The sequence below is a fragment of the Typopeltis vanoorti genome, chromosome 9 (assembly GCF_054136105.1).
Source record: "Typopeltis vanoorti isolate ZY-2024b chromosome 9, IOZ_Tvanoo_1.0, whole genome shotgun sequence".
Taxonomy (NCBI): Eukaryota; Metazoa; Arthropoda; class Arachnida; order Uropygi; family Thelyphonidae; genus Typopeltis; species Typopeltis vanoorti.
In genome coordinates, this window is record NC_143557.1 from 85,478,733 (window position 1) to 85,499,177 (window position 20,445).

At 36.2% G+C, this 20,445-nt stretch overlaps 1 protein-coding gene across 7 annotated transcripts in view; it reads right to left on the reverse strand.

Moving 5' to 3' along the window:
* Positions 1 to 20,445, reverse strand: part of LOC150103218 (solute carrier family 35 member H1) — a 261,818-nt gene that overhangs the window by 86,731 nt on the left and 154,642 nt on the right. The window lies entirely within an intron of this gene.

The following is a 20,445-nucleotide window of genomic DNA, read 5'->3' on the forward strand; positions in this document are numbered from 1 at the left end:
ATGTGGCAAGTAAGAGGAAGAATGACTATAGAAAAATAACCTTAATAAGAGCTGATGGTCTCGCAGTGACAGAAGCAGATAAAATAGTTGTTATTGAGTGATCACTTTGCAAGTGTGAAGTTAATGCTGTGACAGAAACATGTGGGAACAGAGGTAGATGAATTGGAGGTTCTTAAGATATTACATAACTGGTAATTAATTTACGGAATTAACAACGCATATAAAGTAAATTAATTAAAGATAACTTTAATGAATCACTTCTATATTTCGACAATGTCACATTGTCATCTTCAGGAACATAAAGATATGGTATGTGCACTACAGGAACTAACAAAGCAAATGAGGCAGAAATTAAGACACTAATTTTGTTCCTAAAGTCCTAATGGTGCCCTCTTGCGGGCTAATTTGGTAGTCTTGGCCGTTGGGCTGAAGTTCTCATAATGAAAGTCTCCCAAATTTGGGGCAGTTTCATGCACCCAAATTTGTTGAGGTTAGGAACGTTTTTTAGAGCTGCTGAAGATTCTTTGAATAATCTTTCGTATTTAAACTTGCTGCGATGGATTATTTTTGTCTTCTTCCAACGAATTTTATGGTGGGAATCTAAGGCATGGTCTGCCAGCCCAGAGCGGCTGTACTGGTGAAACCGGATGTAGTCTTGGTGTTCTGAAATCCTGATATTTGTTGTTCTGCCTGTTTGGCCAAAGTAGGACAATTTGCAGCTGCAAGGGACCTGGTATACACCAGGTAGGTCTAGGGGAAGTGGTTGGTCTTTGGTAGAGCGGATAAGGGATGCCAACTTTTTATATGGTCTGTAACAGGAAGTAAGGTCATATTTCTTGAGGATATTAGTTATTTTTTCAGAGGTGCCCTGGATGTAGGGGATAGTGATAGACTTGGTGTAGTCTTTATTGTTGAGGGGGGGAGGGGGGTTGTGGTTTTCAGGTTTTAGTATTTTTTGGATTTTTTTGGGGTTATAGCCATTGGCTAAGAAAGTGTTGAGGATGTGGTTTAGTTCTATAGTCAGGGCCTTGTCATCTGAGCAGATTAATTTTGCCCTGTTATATAGTGTTTTTATCACCCCATATTGTTGTGAGGGGGGGTGGTGGGATTGCTGGTGAATGTATCTGCCAGTGTGGGTGGGTTTTCTGTAAACAGAGAAAACCAAAGATCCATCAAGCTGGCGGGTGATTAAAGTGTCTAGGAAGGGTAGGGTGTTGTTTTCCTCTTTTTCTAAGGTGAACTGGACTCTGGGATGTTGGTTGTTTAAGTGTGTTAGGAAGGAGTGGAGTGAGTCTGAGCCATGTGGCCAAATAGCAAACACATCATCCACATAACAAAGCCAAATAGTGGGTTTTTGTGGGGCGGAGTTTAAGGCTTTTTCTTCAAATGTCTCCATAAAGAAATTGGCCAAGGGTGGGGAAAGTGGTGAACCCATGGCTGTCCCCTCTATCTGTTTGTAGAACTTTCCTTGCCAAACGAAATAGCCTGAGTTCATTGTGAACTGAAATAGGGCTGAGATATCGGGAGGAAACTTGGCTTGGATGAGCTCAAGGGTTTCTTTGAGTGGGACATTAGTGAATAGGGAGGAGACGTCAAAACTGACTATTATGTCAGTGTGTTGGAGTGTGAGGTTTTCTATACTGGCTTTAAAGTGGGCCGAGTTTTTTATGTGTGATGGTGTGTTGCCAGTGTAGTGTGTGAGCGTTTTGGCTAAATGTTTGGCTAATTTATATGTGGGGGAATCAATGCCATCCACTATGGGACGTAATGGCACATTTTGTTTATGTATTTTTGGGAGTCCATATAATCGGGGGGGGTCTAGAGTTATAAGGTTTAAGCTTGTTGGCGACTTCCACAGGCCAAGAAGTGACTTTCTTAAGAAGTCTGTGGATAGTTCTAATCTGAGAGCTGGTCGGATTATATTCAATGGGGAGGTAAGTAGTACGGTCTCGTATTAAAGAATTTAGCTTACCTTTGTAGTCTTTTTGATTGAGTACCACAGTGGCGCTTCCCTTATCAGCTTTGGTGATTACTATTTTTTTGTTGTTTTTTAATTCTTGTAGGGCTGTATATTCGTTTTTGGATAAGTTGGATTTTGGAGGTTTGGCTTTAGTGAGAACACCGACTACATCCAGTCTCACGTTGTTGGCGGTATGGATAGGCAGGTTGCGAATTCCACGCTCTATTTGAATCATGATTTCTTCAGCAGGAATCCTTTTTGGAGCTAAGGCGAAATTGTGACCACGTGAAAGTGCGGTGAGTGCTTCACTCCACTCCTTCCTAACACACTTAAACAACCAACATCCCAGAGTCCGGTTCACCTTAGAAAAAGAGGAAAACAACACCCTACCCTTCCTAGACACTTTAATCACCCGCCAGCTTGATGGATCTTTGGTTTTCTCTGTTTACAGAAAACCCACCCACACTGGCAGATACATTCACCAGCAATCCCACCACCCCCCCTCACAACAATATGGGGTGATAAAAACACTATATAACAGGGCAAAATTAATCTGCTCAGATGACAAGGCCCTGACTATAGAACTAAACCACATCCTCAACACTTTCTTAGCCAATGGCTATAACCCCAAAAAAATCCAAAAAAATACTAAAACCTGAAACCCCCCCCCCTCAACAATAAAGACTACACCAAGTCTATCACTATCCCCTACATCCAGGGCACCTCTGAAAAAATAACTAATATCCTCAAGAAATATGACCTTACTTCCTGTTACAGACCATATAAAAAGTTGGCATCCCTTATCCGCTCTACCAAAGACCAACCACTTCCCCTAGACCTACCTGGTGTATACCAGGTCCCTTGCAGCTGCAAATTGTCCTACTTTGGCCAAACAGGCAGAACAACAAATATCAGGATTTCAGAACACCAAGACTACATCCGGTTTCACCAGTACAGCCGCTCTGGGCTGGCAGACCATGCCTTAGATACCCACCATAAAATTCGTTGGAAGAAGACAAAAATAATCCATCGCAGCAAGTTTAAATACGAAAGATTATTCAAAGAATCTTCAGCAGCTCTAAAAAACGTTCCTAACCTCAACAAATTTGGGTGCATGAAACTGCCCCAAATTTGGGAGACTTTCATTATGAGAACTTCAGCCCAACGGCCAAGACTACCAAATTAGCCCGCAAGAGGGCACCATTAGGACTTTAGGAACAAAATTAGTGTCTTAATTTCTGCCTCATTTGCTTTGTTAGTTCCTGTAGTGCACATACCATATCTTTATGTTCCTGAAGATGACAATGTGACATTGTCGAAATATAGAAGTGATTCATTAAAGTTATCTTTAATTAATTTACTTTATATGCGTTGTTAATTCCGTAAATTAATTACCAGTTATGTCTAACCAACGTATAAGTCTTACCACTAGAATTAAGATATTACAGAATCTCAATGTGAATACCAGCTGTATTCAAATTGAGGAAGAATGATTATACAGCAGTTATTATACAACTGTATTATACAGCTGTTGGATTAGATGTGATATCAGCTTGTGTTCTGAGGGAATGTGCCTCTGAGTAGGCTCTTTAATTTAAGTCTTAGCTCTGGTAGAGTTTTAAGGGAGTGGAAAGAGAGCAAAATAATTTTTCTATGATTCTGCTGGATCTTGTAAATGTTTGGCAGAATACCGCTTGTGTTCTGAGGGAATGTGCCTCTGAGTAGGCTCTTTAATTTAAGTCTTAGCTCTGGTAGAGTTTTAAGGGAGTGGAAAGAGAGCAAAATAATTTTTCTATGATTCTGCTGGATCTTGTAAATGTTTGGCAGAATACCACATGCAACTATTATGCAAATTAGAACAAATGGAGATGGCTATGACACTGGTTATGTGGATAAGAGGGTGGCTGCTGAACAGATATCAAAGAGTGGTATATGGAGGAGCAGAATCCAGGTGAAAGCTGGTGACTAGTGGTGTACAGCAAGGTTCAGCGCTAAGACCACTGCTGTGGTCCTAGGACTAAACCTTGCAATAATACAAATAAATAAGCATTTTATGCTTATTTATTTGTACAAATCTTCCATGCCCAGTGAGAAGATAGTGCATGATGCTCCATTCATAAAAAAGACTTGAGGCATTGAGATGTGTGACTATATGCTACATCTTTTTTGGGCAAAGTGAGCTATCTTTCCTTTCATGGCCTTCTTCAATGCTTGCAAATATGAAAATCTCATATGAACAGGTTCAGATGATCCCAGTTGTACATGCTCTTAACTGTCAAGATAAGTTTGAGTGTGTTTCCATAGCAAATGAGTCCAATTCTCCATGCACTCGACTGCTTAATTTCTGAATGAAATGAAACTGAATAAGTAGCTATCTTTCTGTTCTTATCTGATGATATGCTAGAACACTTTTCATGCCAAAAATCATTACTGCTCAGAAAGTACTCACCATTCTCTCTTAAACTGGAGTTGTTCTTTCTAACATTAATTTTTCTCATAAGAGATGCCATTCATACTAGTTATTGATTTCACTGCCCTTTTTTGCATTTTACTATACTAATATTTTTTTTACATAGAATTAAAATTAATATGCAACTGTATACCTTAAATGAAATCAAACTATTGTTTAATGCAAGAAAATAATTACATCTTTGTGCTTAATGGCAAAGTTCTTTTAAAACAATGAAAGACTTCTATTTGCATAGTACAATTTCTTTAAATAATGGCTTCACACATGTAAGAGAAAACTAAATAGAATTTATTAATTCTATATATTCTGCTTTGTGTCATGAGCTTCATTTAAGGAGAAGACAGAAGATCTGGTAAAAACATATAAATTCTTAATACAAGAGCAAGTCATATAGCATGCATATAATATTGTATATTATACAATATTGTACAATATCAAAAGGTCTAGGTTTTGTTGTAATACCTCATATTTTGACTCATTCGACTCATTATATGGTAAGTGTAGAAAAAGTCATTAGAGAATTACATACATGTGATGCTAACAAGATAAGGTTTGAGATTGCACAGATTTTGTATAAAGCTAAACCTCCTCCTATGAACAAGCTCTCCGATCTTTCCACTGAAATAATAACATTGTAATAACAAAGTCTCTGATAAAGAAAATGCAATAGTATTCATGGATACCACTGACTATAAATGCAAACTTGTTTTACTGCAGAACATATATATATATATACTTATAATATAACTGAGAGATATTCTACGCAAAGCCAGTTAAATTGAATAAATTGTTAGATCAAACATATTCCTTAGATGCTAATATTATTGAAAAGTTGCGGATTCATCATGCTCACCACCACCTGCCACATATTTATGGCCTTCTTAATGTACACAAATCTGGTTATCCATTACATCCAATAGTTGACTGCATAAGATCTCCTACTTATTATTTGGCAAAATATATTTCAAGACTTCTACGAAATTTTACTAGGAAAACCACCTCATCAAAAATAGTTTTGACTTCAAAGAAAACATTAAAGCTCTTCATCTTCAAGAGTCTGAAATGATGATTTCCTTGGACATAGTCTCACTGTTTACAAATATACCACTTCAAGAAACTGTACAGCTTTTACAAGTAGAGTTCCTTGATGACATTGTCAAATTATTCAAGTTTATTATCAATAAACTTTCATTTATCCATAAAACTATCATTATTTTATGGAGCATTTATAAGATCAGATTTCCAATTTCCATTTCACCTCGACCTTGCATTTGGCTACATTTTGTGGATGACATGCTTGCAATCTGGTTTCACTTTAAAACAGAACTACTTCAATTTCTGGAACATCTTGTTGGATGTTCCAGAAATCATGGAACCCTTATTGGATACATTCAATAGTGAACATATACAATAGAGGTATACAAGCTTATCCAGAACAAGCATTTACAAACATCCATGCCTACAGGGATTCAAACACACAACCTGTCGGTTGGAGAGTGGGAATGCTACCCACTCGGCTAACCATTTATTAGTCATAATTTTTTTTTTCCCCAATATACATCATAACTCAGATGGTGTATATTGGGAAAAGGATCAGCATACCCTACCTTAAAGGAACATCTGAACAAATAGCAAGGACCCTTTTCAGATATAATTTGTATGCCATCTTCAAACTAGCCCAGAAGTTGTCATCTTTCTTACGGACTATCAATGATACATTATCACTTCTATCCTTGCCTGGTGTTTATCAAATACCCTGTTCTTGTTATCTTCACTACATTGGACAGACTGGCCATTCTGTTCCTATTAGAATCTGAAGGTTCAGGCCTTGCTTCTCATGTCATTGATACTAGACAGAGTTCACTGGAACCATACCACGATCATCTATTTTTTCAAATGTGAAGCCCTACATCAGTGTCCTAATCTTAATCAAATAGACTGTATGTCTATTTCTAAGTTTCAAGAAGTAATTGCTATTAATTGTTTATAATCTTTTAATTATATATCTATACCCATGTCATTGAACTGTAATAGTGTTTCCTCCAACATGTACAGCTGTGACCAAGAACGTGATATTATATGCATATGCACTTGCTCTTGTATTCAGAATGTAAATGTTACCAGTTTTTCATTCTCTCTGAATGAAGCTAATGACATATTGAGTGAAATATATAGGAGTAATAAACTCTATTTAGTTTTTTCTTACACGTGTGCGAAGCTGTTATTTAAAAAATTATAGCTATGTCTAATGCGCATGTCTCTATTAAACATCTAGTAACTTCCATTTGCAGCTCTTGAAGCCTTAATGCATGGCTTAGAAAATTCCATATTTGACTATAATACTATTCCTAAGTCACATGAGATCAAAATTATTACCTGCCTCCAATTCCTTCTGTAACCATTAATTAACCAAGCCTTCATCAACTCTCTCTCTCCTTAACTTCCTGCTACCAATTTGTAGCAAAATAAATTTTCTAATGCTTTTTTTTTTATTCCCAAAGGAGTAGGCAGAACTCTTGCTCCTAATGTTTGGAAACTGTAAGTAATCTGGCTCCATCCTTAATTCCCAAAGAGAGAGAGAGAGAAAGAAAGAAAAAAAATCCTATTTTGCCTACGAACGTTTGATAATCTTGGGGTCTAGTAGGAAAAAAGGCCTGGGGGGGGGGGATGGTCTTTCTTTTTTCAATTTAGTGTTATGGAAGTTAGGAAAAGTCTAAACAGGCAATTTTGTAGTAAAAATAAACATTGTTAAATAAAAAATCCTCTAGTTACAGCTGCAAAATAGTCCACTAATTTATTTATTTTAAGACAAGCCTTATAAACTCGAAGAGGTATATAAGCTTGTCCAGAGCAAGCATTTACAAACATCCATGCCTATAGAGATTCAAACACACAACCTGTCGGTTGGAGAGTGGGAATGCAACTCACTCGGCCAACAGTTTATTAGTCATAATCCTTGAGTCATCAACACAAAGTTTCTGTGCTGCCTCCTAACGTGTCAATATGCATTTTTATGTTATGTTTTTTTTTTTCCTTAACATTCTTTACGCAAACTTTCTCATTCTGTTTTAGTAAATATAAAATTTTAAAAGTCTAACGACATCTTTCTATAATTTTTTAAACTATGCAAACTCCATAAAGTCTGTTCACCTTGTACTCACTATGAGCATATTTGTGAAAGTCTTTAGGTGAGAAAAGAATTCAATGCCAAGCAAGAAATTACCAGCCTGCTTATTTGCAGGCCTGATATGGCTTGATAAAGTTCTAAGAATGGTCTCTGAGCAGTGTTTTCAGATTATGTAAAAATAAAATAAAAACTTGGTTCATTCAAGGTACTAATGTACTATAGGTTTATAATCTTTGTGTGCAGGAGTTACATAAAAATTGGTCTAGACTTCATATTAAATTGAGATTTTCATGTGGCAGTTGTAGTTTATTACTCAGTTTGCTAAAATGATCAGAAATCTACACTATGTCTAGAATAAGCTTTTATCAACAATTATGCCTTACACAGGATTCAAAACATGTTTACTTTAACCTTTGAAAGAACCATGCAATTGTTTTACCTAAATGAATACTGAAGTTGGTATCTGTAAAAACATTCTGTTAAACATAACATTCATCTTTATCCAATTAATTCGTATTTTCTTGATCTACACCCTCTACCCAAAAAAGAAACCTAACTTTTCGAAAATAGAAGAAACTAGTGGTGCCACCTGGTGTATCTTTTTGTTGTCTAAAGTGGCAACTTCCATTAGTGTTGTGTCAACTGTTGATGACATTTGTTTTATTAGAAGCCAAGTTATAGTGCGAAGAGTGACAGTGTGTTCTGACGAACTGTTGGAAAATCAGTTTCAAACAGAGAACTGCAATTGGCTTTTGTGTTAAACTAGGTAAAAGTTTTACTGAAACACATCAAATGCTTCAAAAAACATAATGTGACGAATGCTTATCCAGTACTCCAGTTTACGAGTGGTTTAAGCGATTTCAAAGTGGCCGTGAGATGCTTGAGGAAGACGAAAAGCCGGGCTGTCCAAAAACTGGGCTGAGCGAAGTTAATATCCAAAAAAAGTGCATGATTTCATCAAAGAAAACTCGAAATTGTCTGTGAGATTGATTGAAGATGAATTGGGGATTCCAAAATCAACTGTGACTGATAGTTTGGGCTTTCGTAAAATGAATTCGCGATTTATTCCCCACAAGTTGACCGACAAACAAAAAATGTATCGAATTGAACACTGCAAGGACCTCATTAAACCCGCTCGTAAGGACAAACTTCCTTTAAACGATTGTTACTGGTGACGAAGCATGGTTTTGCATATAAGCCCGAAACAAAGCGCCAGAGTGCTGAGTGGAGATGGCCAGAAGAGGGGCATCCGAAAAAAAGTCGCTTGGAGAAGTCAAAAGTAAAGACAATGCTGATTTGTTTCTATGATTCCAAGGGCATTAACCACAGAATTCATTCCGCCTGGCCAAACGGTCAATGGCGAGTTTTATCTCCAAGTTTAGATGCAATTGATAGAGAGAATTCATCACGCACAGCATGAATATCGTGATGCAGGCAGCTGGTCAATTTTGCACGATAATGCACCATTTCATTGTTCAAACAATGTGAGACAGTTTTTGACCAAAAACCAAGTTTGTTTGTTGGCACCTGATTTAGCACCCGGTGACTTCTTTCTCTTCCCCAGACTTCATTTGCTGATGAAAGGAAAGCAATACGACACCATTGAAAATGTTCAAGCGGTAGTAACCATGACCCTCAACAGTATCCCAAAAACTGATAAAAAACCCATTTAACAAATTAATTGACCATGCCAAATGCTGTATCGAAGCTGAGAGAGAGAGTATATCGATTGAAATAAATGATTTGAATAATTATAATTGACCTGTGTTTTATTTTCTATCAAAAGTTTGGTTTCTTTTTGGACAGAGGGTGTATGTAACCCTGAAAGCAAATCTAAACTTTTACCTTTAACCAATAAAGTTCATAAAAAAAATTCTAGATCAAAAATTGTGCTTGCTAACTGCTATTCCTTAATTTTAAAATTAACATTGCATTTTTTCCACCCTTCTTTTAAATATCAACCCCATCCATACACAAGAGGCCACAAAACCTATAGTACATCTCAGCACTGTATGTGTGGGAAAGACATTAAGAAAAAAAGTAGAAATTTTTCTTCAACAGATAGATGTCATCTTCTGGAGAAAACTGTAAGAGGAGGGTTGTTAAACACAGGTAGATGAAATGAAAGAGGAAGAAGTTGGTTCAGTAAGTTTAAACTGGACAGCAAATGGATGTTGACCAGCACCTGTTTATTTCTTGCAATCTTAAAAAACAGAAGGAATGAAATAATGGCCAGTTCAGCAGAACATTACCTGTGAAAATACCTAAACATATGAAACATAAAGTAAATAAAATGCTTATGAAAAGTGATTGAAGTGAATCTGTGATCAGATGAATTCACCAGAAGAAGAGCAAGTAACTCAACGCTGAACTGATTTGGAATTTACGTAGTGCCAGCCACAAATAGTATCTTGAGAAGAAAAGATTAAGTTTTTTTGGAAACTGAAGAATTATGCAGTGAAGTGAGGTCTTTCCTGAGAAAAATAAGAGGACTGCATTTTGGTAGCACTTAAGTTCACAAGACTATCCTTGCTTCACTGCAGAATGGCAAGGAGATCAGAGTTTAAGACACTGGTTAAGGAAGTTTGTGAAGCCTCTAATGAATGTGCAGTACAAGGTTTGTCAAATGAAGAGAAATGGAATGCAGTGTCATTAGCAAATCTACAGATACAATTTCAGGTAGTGAGAGAAGGTCATTTATATTATTATTATTAATGTGACACCTCCAGGGAGTCCAAAGACTCATCAAGGGAGGGCACCTACTCTATAGTTCTCCGTCTCCACCACTCAATCCATCAACTACAGCGAACCACATCTCAATCCATCTACTACCATCATCATTACACTAACACCATCTACTGCCCACCATCACAATTATTTTCACAGACAATCACAAACATCCATGCCCACAGCAGGATTTGAACCCACAGCCTTATGGCTGGAGACCAGATATGCTAACCACTTGGCCACCCAGGCCGGCTATGAGAGAAAGAGGATAGGTGAAAGTACAGAACTCTGGGCTACTACACTAGCATTGGTGAAGAAATCTAAGGAGAGGAATCCACTCACCATGACAAAACGTGAACAACCAAAGAGGAAACTCGTGACCCAAAAGTGCAAAAGGTAGAAGGCATAGCATAACACAATACTTTAGCAGGCTTCTGGCAGAACTGATCCTGGAAATATCAAGAGAGACTACATGAGTTTCACCAAACCCTTCTATCGCTTGGATCAATGTTGAGAGGATGGACTGTCTGCATTAGGGAGTAGTGGAGTCCATATTGCTAGTCACTAATTAGTGCCGTGTGATAAATAATCATTAAGGTCTTGAATTGCTAGAACAGCAGAGCATCCTGACAGTTCAGGACCTTCTTAATGATTTTTGAGAGAACTTATAGGCAACAGGATGGTAGCTTGATGGCTGACCATTATCATTGTTTTAGGAATGGGCCAAACATAGGCTTGCTTCCATGCTGCTGGGTAGATGACAGATAAGCACAATTGGGGGAATTTATGGATATAAACTTGTATCCAAGCAATGAGAGATTCTGATTTCTATCTAGTGAAAAATAAGAGGCATAAAGGAAGGTTCTTGGAACTGTGGGAGGAAATTTATTATTTAAATACCTATCACATTTGAGCTCATTCACGAGCAAAAGTACTCACAAATAATTCATGACTTAGTCCACTGATACATCGTCTTCAAGCAAAATTGCTATCCAAACTCTTCGAGAATTTTCAGAGGTAATCTCTGAAAATTTATAAAGATTCTCAAAAAATCTTTATAAAATTCTTTGCTTTTCAAACTGAAGTTAAATTAGCTGGTCTCATACGAAAGCTGCAGGGTTTTTCACCAAGAAACTGGTTAAAACAGACAAACCAGCCAGAGAATACAGAAAAAAAAAAAAAAAATTGACACACACACAATAATCCCTCAAACCACTAAATTTTCATATTACAACAATGGAGGGGTTAGATAACTGAAGGTACAATTACATGGTTGTACCAGAAATCATTTGACACACTAATAACCCTAATAAATAGCAAACTAATGAAATATTCCGAAAACTTTATTTTAGAAGTACAGAATGGATTTAGAAAAGGACAATCATGTATAGACCCAGCATTTTGCCTAAAATTAATAATAGAGAAAAGAAGAGAAGAAACACATATTCCATTTATTGACTTTGAAAAAGCATTTGACAAAGTTAAAAGAAGCATTTTATTTAACATATTAAAAGAAAGACAAATACCAAATAATATCCTAAAAGTTATCATAAGTATACATGAAAATAATCAAATAGAAATAAGATTAAACCATGAGCTATCATATACGAGAGAGATAAACCAAGGGGTCTGACAGGGATTCTCCCTCTCAGCAACTCTCTTTAATATTTACCTAAATGAAATAACAATAAAATGGAATAAAAATTCCCATCAAGGTATTAAACTTTATCCTACTATGAACTTAAACATTCTCCTTTTTGCGAACAACCAAATAATAATTACAAATTCTGAAGATAACTTACAGAAAGTTATTTTAGATCTAAATGAGATAGCCAAAGATTATGGTATGATAATATCAACAGAAAAATCAAAAACTATGGCATTTAAAGGACAAGATCCAGTAAGAACTAAAATAGTAATAGATAACAAGATCTTAGAACAAGTGAATTCATTTAATTCACCTGTTCTAAGATCCTACCAAGGATGTATGATCACATATGAAAATGAAAAAGATATAAACCTAAAAATTGCAAAATGTTTAAAAATAACAGGTGTAATTAACTCTATATTTAAACCAAACTTCAAAAACAAACCAGACTAAAAGTATACAATACATTAGTGTAACCAGTCTTATTGTATGGAAGTGAAATCTGGACAATAAAACAAAGACAAACAAAGATTAATAACAGCAGAAATGAAGTTTATGAGAAAAACTGCAAAGTATACTCTATTTGATCACAAAAGAAACAAAGAAATTATGAAAGAATTAAACCAAGAATCAGTAATAGAAAAAATTAAAAAATATAAACATAAATGGATGAAACACGTTCAAAGAATCAAAATAGAAAGATTACCAAAACAAGCCATTAGGAAAAAGGAACAGGCCACGCTAGGCCTAAATCCTTGTGATAACCCATTCAAGTGTCAGTTAATTGAAGGTTTGTTCACTGGAAGGACAGATAACAGAAATCACTGTGTGCATGCATATTTTCTTTCTTCCTATATCCCTCATTAAATTTTACAATTTAATGAGGGAAAATCTTACTTATTTTAGTCTTCTTTCAGTAACACTGATTATGTCAACATGGCATTTTTGCAATAGCTTAACCAGCTCCATTGGTTTTCAACTGATGCTTCCAATGTCACTAGCACCCATCTTCATTTCTGTCAAGTTTGAGGATGTTAAGAAATTTATGTTTATTTGCCTATTTGGAAATCTTTTCCATGACATTTTCTGTGAACTGTTCATCTACTCAACTTAATACAGATCTGTTCACGTTATTTTCATAAAGCCAAACAACTCAAATTATCTTTTACTGGAAATTTTAAACATACCCATTTGGTGACTGAAAGCACAGTTGGCACTTCGATATGTGTTTTCTATAACTTAACTGACTGCTCAGTACTTTCTATAATTTACATATATATTTGTAATGGCAGAGAGATCTATTTACACATATGTAACCAGTTTTAAATTGAATGACTTGAATATCTATGCAAAAAGTATACAACAGATTAGCCCTACATGTCCTATTGTATGGAAGTGAAAACTAGACAATAAAACAAAAAGACAAACAAAGATTAATAACAGCTGAAATGAAGTTTATGAGAAAAAAAACTGCAAAGTATACTCTATTTGATCACAAAATAAATGAAATTATGAAAGAATTAAACCAGGAATCAGTAATAGAAAAAATTAAAAAATATAAACAAAAATGGATGGAACACATTGAAAGAATGAAAACAGAAAGATTACCAAAACAAGCCTTAAATTACAAACCACTAGAAAGTTGAATCTCTTAAGACTTCCTCTTAAGAGATTCAACAATGACTTCTAAAGCCAGAAGGCCACTCTAGACCTAATTTCTTGACAAACATGATGATGATGATGATGAATATCTATGAAGCATCACTTAAGGGTCAAAGCTAGATAAATGGGAGACTGCTACATAGTTTTTCTTTTAAGGAATGTGCAACTGGGGCTTCTGATAAATGTCCCAAAATGATAAATTCTGCTGGTGGTACTCTCTCTCAAGTATTATTATTATTATTTCGGCCAACTCCAAGGAGTCGACAGACTCATCGAGGGAGGCCCTAACATCATGTCAAGAACAACTATTCGACATTCACACAGTATCTATCATACCTTGCCTTGAACTCATTCACGGTCATAGCACCCACAACAGACTCTGGCAGCTTATTCCACTCATTCACCACTCTCTAAGTAAAAAACCTAGCTCTAACACACCTGCTAACCACATTCTTGCCCAGCTTCCATGTATGGCCCCTAGTCCTCCCACCACCAGTCCTATTCTCAAAAATATCTTCTGGATTAATCTTATAGAAACCCTTCAGTAATTTGAATGTCTCAATCATATCACCACTTTTTGCAGCCCACAAATCCTCAACATGTTCTCATAGGGTTCATTCCACAGACCTGCTATCATCTTGGTCACTCGCCTCTGGATCCTCTCCACCTCCTCCCAATTAAGAAGAAACCCTGGCGCCCACATCTAGGCACAATAGTCTAGATGGGGCCTTATCAAGGCACGATACAGAGGAACAATAACCTGTTTGTCTCTGCTTGTTAAAGTATTTTTCAGCAACCGAGTGATTTGATGAGCTGATTTAGCCACTTTTGCAATGTGCTCCCTAAACTTCAACTCCCTATCTACCAACACTCCCAAATCCCTGGTCTCATCAATCTCCTGGAGTACGGTTCCACCAATGTGATATACTGCTGCTAATCTTTTCACTCCAAAATGCATAACCTTACCATCCTTGTTTGTTCAGTATCTATCCAGATACTGAACAAACAAGGATGAACTGGCAATTTGGAATTTAGCCACTGAAACTATATTTTGCATTGGCTTAAACCAAAAGAAAATGATGCTACAACCTCACAATTTCAATGCCATCCAGGGCATTACCTAATTAAACAAGTTCAGTCTAATAATGAATACTGTCGGTTTACCAACTGACAGTATTCATTGCTATCAGCTGTTTGCCTTAAAATTTAATTCTGCGGCAAAGAGTTGAGAAATCATGAGAATGTATCAAGGGTCTTTATATAAAGTTTTGTAGATAAGGAAAAGTTATGATAAAATGCCAAGAGATAACATCTTCAAAATGCTACAATTATATGGTGTCATATCAAATAATACATAACCTACATCTGAGTTGTAACCAGCAGTCACAAATGAAGAAGGTACAGGAAGATGGTTTCATGTAAAATCAGGTGGGGACTTTCTACATCATTTTCACTTCTATTCATCATCTGCATGGATCACATTATGAAGTAAAGTGGCATTTGGCACAATATCAAAACTGGAGATACTCAACTCAGCCCTACTTTATTCAGGAATCCTTAACTTAATTGAATAACTGCTGTAATAACAAATTTGGTATAAAACCCTGCAATAAAAAGATTATGAATATAGACAGGAATTTACTTGACCTCAGCAGCATTCAGGAATATGTGATCCAATATCACCTCAGAGCCGAAAATGTTTGCGCCGAATTTTCAGGTCACGACATATAGGATATATTTTGCATGAAGAATTGCATATGTAAAAGCTTTGCGCAAGATGGATGCCTTGCTTACTCACAGCAGATCAAAAATGCATTTGCATGAAAATCTCTGAACAGTGCATGGAGCATTTTAACAAGAATAAAACTGATTTTTACTAAATAGCTTAAGGAAATTACAACGTATACTAGGATATACATTAAAATAAATTTTAATACACTTTTAATATTTTGGCAATGTCATGTTGCCATTTTCACAAGAACTTAAAAACAAGACACCTGCACGCAAGCACAAGAAACAGTAAATGAGGACGAAGCAGGAAGCTATTCTTTCTCTTAAAAGTCCTGAGCAAGCTAAATTTTCTCCCGATATCACAGCCCTCAGTTCACAATGAACTCAGGCTATTTCATTTGGCAGGGAAAATTCTACGAGCAAATAGAGGCGACGGCCATGGGTTCACCACTCTCCCCACTCTTGGCCAATTTCTTTATGGAGACCTTTGAAGAAAAAGCCTTAGCATCTGCCCCACAAAAACCAACCATATGGCTTTGTTATGTTGATGATGTGTTCGCTATTTGGCCACATAGCTCCGATGCACTCCTTTCCTTCCTAACACACTTAAACAACCAACACCCCAGAATCAAATTCACCCTGGAAGAAGAAAAAACAACTGCCTTCCTTTCTTAGGCACACTAGTCACCCGCCAGCCTGATGGAACCTTGGTTTTCTCAGTCTATAGAAAACCCACTCATACAGGCAGATACATTCAGCAACAATCCCCCCCCTCCCCCACTCTCTTCACAACAATATGGAGTCATTAAGACACTACACAACAGGACTAAACTTATCTGTTCAAATGACAATGCCCTAACCACAGAACTAAGCCACATTCTCAACACTTTCTCAGCCAATGGCTATCCCCCCCATTCAGAACAAGGATTACTCTAAATCCATCACCTTACCCTATATCCAAGGCACCTCGGAAAAAATTACAAAAATCCTAAAAAAACCTTAACTTAACTTCTTGTTACAGACCATATAAAAAATCGGCATCCTTTATCCGCTCAGACCAACTTCCTCTCCCCCCCCAGACCTACCTGGTGTATACTACAATGATACACCAGGTAGGTCTGGTGTATCAGAATTTCAGAACACAAGGACTACATCCAGTTCCACCAATACAGATCTTGCAAATCATGCACTGGATATCCGCCATAGAATACGGTGGAAGAAAGTCACGATAACACACCATAGTAAATTCAAATGACAGCTCCCTCCTCAGCCCTAAGAAACAATCCAAACTGCAACAAATTTGGTTGCATGAGACTGCAACAAATTTGGGAAATCTACATCAGAAGACCTTCAGCCGAATCACCCAAGAATACCAACATTGCCCACTAGGGGGCACCATAAGGACTTTTAGGAGAAAGAATAGCTTTCTGCTTCGTCTTCATTTACTGTTTGTTGTGCTTGCGTGCACGTGTCTTGTTTTAAGTTCCTGTGAAAATGGCAAACTTGACGTTGCTGAAATATTGGAAGTGTATTAAAATTTATTTTAACGTATATCCTAGTATACGCTGTAATTTCCTTAAGCTATTTAGTAAAAATGCATAACCAACGTCTAAGCCTTTCCACAAGAAAAACTGATTTTGTCCGTCGATTTATTACTATGTATGAGACTTGGATTCACCATTACTCACCAGAATCCAAACACCAGTCAAAACAGTGGACAGAAGCTGGTTGTTTAGCACCAAAGAAGACAAAGTTGGTTCGATCAGTAGGAAAGGTCATGGCATCAGTGTTTTGGGATGCTAAAGGCATTTTGTTTATTAATTATCTTGAAAAGGGTAAAACAATAACCGGGGAATATTATTCTGATCTCTTAAGAAGACTAGACGAAAAATTCGTGAGAAAAGACTCAGTCTGCAGAAAATAAAATCATCTTTCATCAGGACAATGCACCTGCCCACAAAGGTGTTTTGGCAATGGGAAAATTAAGGGATCTGCACTATGAATTGTTGGAACATCCACCCTATTCCCCAGATTTGGCTCCCTCTGACTTCTACTATATCTCTTCCCAAAACTAAAACTCTTCCTTGCTGGTCAGTGTTTTTCTTCGAATCAAGAGGCGATTCCAGCTGGAGAGGGGTATTTTACAGATCTTACTGAAAACCATACAAGGATGGATAATGGTGCTGGAGCATTGCTGGAATAAATGTATTAGTCTCAAGGGAGATTATGTTGAAAAATAAAAATAATTTTGAAATTATAAATTTTTTTTTTTTTTTATTGTTAGGCTGCGAATTTTTCAGACCACCCTCATACATAAAGAAAAAGACAATCCTGAAACAAAGCATCAAGGAGAAGCAACTGCAGGGAGTTGGTGAGAAAAAGGTCATCTATTATGCAAACAGCTCTCTTCTGGATACAACTAGCGATCTGAGAGAGAGGTTTTCGGTGCCATTTCAGATGTGAAAACGACATTGTAAGGTTGGACAAATTTGGGATTCATAAGTATTAGGAGTTGAGCAGAAGAGAAGTAATGTTAAGAAACAAAAATTAACATCAGGCTTTTTGGAGGCTGAAGAGGCTATGGATGTGATGTGTTTATGAAAAGATAGGCTAGATGTGAAAGACAGTCCAAGAGAAGAAAACTGATATTGTTCAGTGATTAGAGTGTTATCAAAGGTGAGGGAGAGTGATGCATGGTCTGTCTTCAAGGAAATAATGCGGAATTGTTGATTGGTAGTTAAAATTCACTAAATTATCTTCACCTTACTTGAGAATGGCTAGAATGTTTAAGGCATTGACCATAGTGGAACTTGAAACCCAAGTGATCCGAGTACTACGAGGTTTTGTCAATTATGAAGAGGAATGGAGCATGCTGTCATCAAAGCTATGAATAGGATTGGATTTTAGTGAGAAATCATCAATGTACGAGGGTGGCCTGAAAAGTTTTCGGCCTAACAATGAAAAAAAAGAATTTATAATTTCAAAATTTTTATTTTTCAACATTATCTCCCTTAAGACTAATACATTTATTCCAGCGATGCTCCAGCGCCATTATCCCGCCCTGTAGTGGTTCTCAGTAAGATCTGCAAAGTACCCCTGTACAGCTGCAATCACCTCTTGATTCGAAGAAAAAAACGCTGGCCAGCGAGGAAGAATTTTAGTTTTGGGAAGAAATAGAAATCAGAGGGAGCCAAATCTCAGGAATAGGGAGGATATTCCAACAATTCATAGTGCAGATCCCTTAATTTTCCCATTGCTAAAACACCTTTGTGGGCAGGTGCATTGTCCTGATGAAAGGTGATTTTTTTCTTTTGCAAACAGGGTCTTTTCTCACGAATTTTTTCATTTGGTCTTGTTAAAAGATCAGAATAATATTCCCCGGTTATTGTTTTACCTTTTTCAAGATAATTAATAAACAAAATGCCTTTATCATCTCAAAACACCGATGTTATCATCAGCAGGAAAGGTCATAACGATGTTATGACCTTTCCTGCTGATGGAACCGACTTTGTCTTCTTTCTTTGCTATGCTTTGGGAAACATGAAACATCAATAATAAAATACATAAGACAGAAATATAAGTTAATAAAGAAATACAAGACATATTTACAATTAAAAAAAACAACTAAATATTCATGTATAATTTAAATTTGTTTGGAATTCTTGAATATGAAACATTCCCACTTTCATTTTACATATTAGGCTGAATAGCCTTTAACAGTGCAGTAACTTGGATTTCCTGAATTTATTTATATAATGGTGTTTCCAAACAAAAAGCACATCATTCTTGTGACTGAACAATGGAAGTCCCATTGCTCAAGGTATTAGATATGCTGAGTGGTATGGCCAATTAACTTTTCATTAGTAGAAATTCATATAAATTACTAATATAAAATTATATTAGTAACTTATAATAATTACTTATTTTAATATATTTATTTAATATCCATTATTCATCTGCCAACAGGTTACTTATATACAGTGCACTTCATAAGTTTTAGGATTTGATTTGTTGTGTGTACAGTACTGGAGCAATCTAACAATCTATTGGCAAACATGCTAAGTAATACCAACTAATGTCTACATTCCCAGGGAGCAACTAAGGTTAGTTTATATTCAGTAGTGTGTAAGTTATAATGTAATGTTCTTTAGAGATTGCTTTTTATTTTTTATTCATCTCTATAAAGAGATTTTTACTGTAAGTGTTTATTAATTACACAATGGTTCAATTCCAAATGTTCCAATGACTGTTTTACTATTTGTTTTAGAACTCTGAAAATTTGACTCAAGACCAAATAAAAAATATATATACATTTAAATGAAACTAAATGTTTCATTAAATGGCAATTCAAAGTTCAAGCCAATTTTAACTTATGGACCTGAGAAATGGGTTAGAAATAAAACACTTGACCAAAGACTAGAGACAGCAGATATGAAGGTCCTGAGAAAGATTAGGGGGGTGTGAACAGATGGCATCAATATTAGGAAAGAACTTGATACTGTTAGCAACTCAGAATGTGTTAGCAGAACTAATCTCAGGTAGTATGATCACTTAAACAGAATGGGAGAGGAAAGATTAACAAGACAAGTGTTCTCTGCCAGGCTGGCAAGAAAAAGATCCAGAGTATTAAAAATGAGAATATTAGGAAAGAACTTGACACGGTTAGCATCCAAGAATGTGTTAGCAGAGCTAATCTCAGGGTAGTATGATCACTTAAACAGAATGGGAGAGGAAAGATTAGCAAAACAAGTGTTCTCTGCCAGGTTGGCAAGAAAAAGATTCAGAGGAAGACCAAGATATAGGGGATTGATATGGTAAGAAGTGCCTTGGAAGACCGAAATATAAGATCTGATAATGTTGGAGTCTTGACAGGTAACATTTAGAGGAAAATTGTAGATAGGAAATTAGTGATGTAAATTTTTCATGTAGTATTATCATATCCTGTACATCCCTTGAGAGTACATGTCAGGAATTTGATGATGATGAAACTAAAACAATATATACATTAAAATAAAATTATATAAATAACTACAAAATTAACTTGATCCAAGGACTTCTAAAATAAATCTATGCTTTACAAATTTTCTTATCCAAAATATTAAAATTATTCATTCACTGAA